The sequence below is a fragment of the Arachis ipaensis genome, chromosome B02 (assembly GCF_000816755.2).
Source record: "Arachis ipaensis cultivar K30076 chromosome B02, Araip1.1, whole genome shotgun sequence".
Classification (NCBI taxonomy): domain Eukaryota; kingdom Viridiplantae; phylum Streptophyta; class Magnoliopsida; order Fabales; family Fabaceae; genus Arachis; species Arachis ipaensis.
In genome coordinates this window covers 1,422,717-1,427,315 of record NC_029786.2, presented here as the reverse complement: position 1 = coordinate 1,427,315, position 4,599 = coordinate 1,422,717, and the positions used below count along the sequence as shown (strand labels likewise).

Sequence of the window (4,599 nt, the reverse complement as noted above, 5' to 3'; positions counted from 1 at the left end):
ACAATTATATACAATTAACATCTATATGAAAATTATAATAATAATAATTTTAAATTATAAATATTCAAAGTATATGCTATTTGGTCTACTTAAACATATTAAGTAACATTACTCTTACAACTATACTTTCGTCTCATATATTTTTTTAAATGAATTGTCAAAAATATCTTTAACGATGTTCAAGTTTAACATAATAACATCTACTTATTATATGGACATTCTAATATTTCATGATTAATAAAATTTATTTGTAACTAGAATGAGATTCGCGCGATGCGTGGAGCGATAAATTAATGATAATATATAATCAATATTAAAAATTACTATATTTTGTAGAATTAAATTAAATATGTGTAAATTAAAATTAAATTTAAAAAGTATTTTATTTAAAATAATTTGTAATACAAAAGATTTGGATGTTAGAGTTGTATAAATTGACATTTTTATTTTATAGTTTGATTTTTACATTTGTTTTAGTTGATGATCTTAGTCTTCTTATGTGGCGTTCGTCCTCCTTTTTCTTTATTGGTTGTTGTTAAAGTTGTTGCTTTCTTCTTTATGTGGTACATTCTTGTGAAAGCATGTTCTTTATGAATTCTTGAGTTGTATTTACTTTTTATTGGATAGTTATTCGATTTCTAATCATTCTACTCTGAAAATTTGTATTGGCATTGTCTTGGATTGGTATTTTCATTACTTTTTCATGTTGATAAATCCTGTTTAAGATTTTTTATATTTGTTAAATTAAATAATTAAATAAATAAATTAATATTTGAGAGACTTATTAGTTATGAAATACCCATTAGTCAGCTGTGTGAATTTTTTTATTTGTAGATTGATTTAGATTTTTGTACTCGAAGTTGTGCTAACCGAATAATCATTTAAACTATTATAATATAATAGGTTATATAAAATAAGATTGTGTTATATTTGTCTCATTTAATGTATTATATAAAATATAATTCTTTGAACTAAGAAAAACAATAGATTTAAATTTTTTTGAAAAAGATCGTACATTTGTATTCACTAATCAATGTTGATGTGAGTGCAACCATTTTTTGACTATTTATTTGTGTTGTAATTTCTTTATTTACCTGACTTGAGATATTTTTCCACAATGTGACTTTTAACATGATGTTCTTAAAATTATTAGTATTTTGTTAATAACTATATATGTAAATGAAAAATGAATTGCTGGTATATTTTTTACTCTTTAAGTATCAAGTCCATTCTTTGTATTTTTGTGGGTTTTTCTTTAACATCTATTTGTTCTTCTTCTCTTAGTGCATGCAATTTTTTAATGACATCTACAATAAAAATAACAAAAATGTATAAAAAAAAATTTTGAATAAGTTATTTTTAATAAGAATAATTGAAATAGTATAAAGTGAAATTATTTGTTAATATTTTTCTTTGACTTACTCTATCAGATAATGTTTTAAGTGATGCAAATTCAAAATAGTGTTGGAAAATGTTCAAAACTAAATTTTTAATTTCTTTCACAACAGTTGTGAGTAAAAAATTTGCTTTCATTGTACCTTTAATTGGTCTATACAAATCATTTGTATCTTCTATTAGAAAAAGAACAATGAATAGCATATTGAAAGAAGTATAATTTTAACAATATTAAAATACAATTATATATAAAATATTATAAAATAATATAAAAATTATAAAAAGCAAAAATAATTAAAGTATTTTTTCGTAAATTCAATTTAAAAATACAATAAATATGTTTGTTTTGTACCTTTTCATCTAATATAATCATTTCTAAGCAAAGAGGCTCCTCTTCGTTTGTGGGTGTTAATGTTTCCCATAGATAAACCATGCAAACTTTGATAAACCAATTGTCTGTTTGTTTGGTGATTTGTCCAAAAAATGATGCTCCATTGAGTAAGTTTGAGATATTGGATAACTTGAAAATAAATTTCTTGTGCTAAATTTGATGTTATTTGAAGGAATAGTGATAAGAGAGTTATATAAGTAGTTTAAATAATATGGAATAAAATTTATTATGATTAAGAATATTATCGGGCGCGCTACACATCCATGTAACCATGTAACCAAGTTGGCCCAAGTCCAAATAGAGTCACGCGCATTAATGACGAGTGAAAACACGCGCTCGAAAATCCTTCGTTACTTCGCGCTCATTATGAAAAAGCGTTACTTCTTCCTCAACATGAAACCGCTCCTCTTCGAATCTCTCTCAAAATCACTCAAACTTCAGTCACGTTCTCTGCGAAAACTACTACTGGAGAAGAATCGCGAGAAGATTTAGCAAGGAACAACCAGAAACGAACGAAAACAGCAACAGAGATTTGCCTTCCTCCTCCTCCTCATTCTCCCCTTTCTTTTTCGCGTTCCTTCTTCTTCACATGTTTTCTCCTTATCTTCATTCTTTTGTTGCTATTGCTGCTGTATCTTTTTTGTCTTTTCCTCTTTCTCTCCCTTATGAAGAAGCAGTAGAAAGTGAGGAGGAAGAGTTTTAAATTGTGCAGAACATAAATGAACCGAAATGGCCAACTCTACTGAACCGAACATCATTCATGTGCTGAATAAAACATCATAAGTATTTAATCATAAAAAAAAATATACTATGATAGTTAATTCACTATCCTCTCCAGACCTTATTGTAAATTCACATCTGGGAATTTAGATAGTAAATAGCATATACTATGATTGGCTGTTTGTAATTAACAATATTTTGTTTAACTTGTTTAAAAAGCAAAAAATGCTTACTTCAAATGTATATGTGTGAATATTAATCTAAATGTTAATGTTAATATTTATATTTGATTCAAGATGGATTACTCATCTGAGATGTTAATTTATATATCTATTGGAACTGTCTGACTGTTGTTTTATTCCAGGTTCTCAGTGATTGCAATCATTGTATTTACCAATACATTACGAACTCTAAAAGAACACAGTGAACCGAAATTAATACATTGGGCGAACCAAAAGTTGGAAACACATTGAACCCCTAAATCCTAAACACTAAAACCAGAACCCTGAACACTGAACCCTGAACCCATAAACCATAAACCCCTAAAACCCTAAAACCCTAAACCCTAAAACCCTAAACCCTAAACCCTAAAACCTTAAACCCCTAAAACCCTGAACCCTAAACCCTAAATGCTGAACCTTAAACCCTGAACCCTAAACCTTGAACCCTGAACCCTGAACCCCTAAAACCCTAAAACCTTAAAACTTACAACCCTAAATCCTAAACCCTGAACCCTGAACCCCTAAATCTTAAACCCCTAGCCCTAAATCCTAAACCCTCAACCCTCAACCCTGAACACTGTGAACCGAAATTAATACACTGGGCGAACCGAAAGTTGGAAACACACCAAACCTTTAAACCCTGAACCTGAACCACTAAACCCTAAACCCTAAACACTAAATACTAAACCCAGAACCCTGAACACTGAATCCTGAAACCATAAACCCTAAACACCTAAAACCCTAACCCTAAACCCTAAACCTTAAAACCTGAACCCTGAACCCCTAAACCCTAAACCCTAAATCCTGAACCCTGAACTCTAAACACTATATTCGTCTAATTATTTTTAGACTCCTTTCGGCATACCGAGCCGAACATATGCACATGGTGAATCAACTCTTTAGTAATTATCGAACCGAAAAATTACTCACATTTACTCACAGTAACTCACACTCACAGTTACTCACAGTTACATATTATCAATTCAATTCAGATATAGATCACCTCAGTCTATTCAATTCACTTCAAATAAAATTAGTAATTTCATTCCATTGAATTCGATTCAAAATTCAATAATCTAAACATCATCAAATTGATGCATTTTGGAAGAATTATCCAAATCGCACTCATTCAACTGATTTAAAGTTGATTCATTCATTGTTTCAATTCAGAAGTGCAGATCGAAGAAGAAAACGAAGAAAAAGATGAACGACGAAGCTAATTACGTTGTAGTCAATCCAAATCCATAATGCAGAGAAGAAAAACGCGAATAGAGGAGAGAAGAAGAAGGAAAAAGATTTACGTTATATGGAAAGGTTTACGTTGAGAAAGGTTGATCACGCAAAATAAGGATTACGTTTATACGTTGTATGAGGCGCGTGTAAAACAAACAAGTGTGTGGGTGGAGGAAAACGCGTGGAGTGGAAGGTACTTGGATACCATCCATGTAATTTTTACATAGATGTAGAGCTTTTCCATAATATTATTATGACATTTGTAATATGGATGTTTATTTATAAAAATTAATAAATTAATTATTGGAGTTATAAATTTATTGTATTGTTTATAACGGTAAGATATAATAAATACCCGATATGAATTCAATGTCTTTGTAGGTTATAAATTTGGTTAGACACTATTAATTTCTAATTATTGTCATTGATAATTTTGCACCCTAATTTTTTTGTATATTTTATTTTTTTGTTGATTTGGAAATAATAGTTAATTTGGCAAAAATTGAGTAGTTGATTCTAAAATTTTGCCAAATAAATAATGTTGCTGATATGGCATTAATAGGAGAAAAAAGATATCTTAAAAGTATTATGAATAAACTTATTCATTTACTTTTATATATTAAGAATAAATTTTATACT

General features: G+C 28.8%; 1 protein-coding gene across 2 annotated transcripts in view; it reads left to right on the top strand.

The window, feature by feature from the left end:
• LOC107626564 (putative disease resistance protein At3g14460) overlaps window positions 1–4,599 on the top strand; it is an 87,589-nt gene that overhangs the window by 16,181 nt on the left and 66,809 nt on the right. The window lies entirely within an intron of this gene.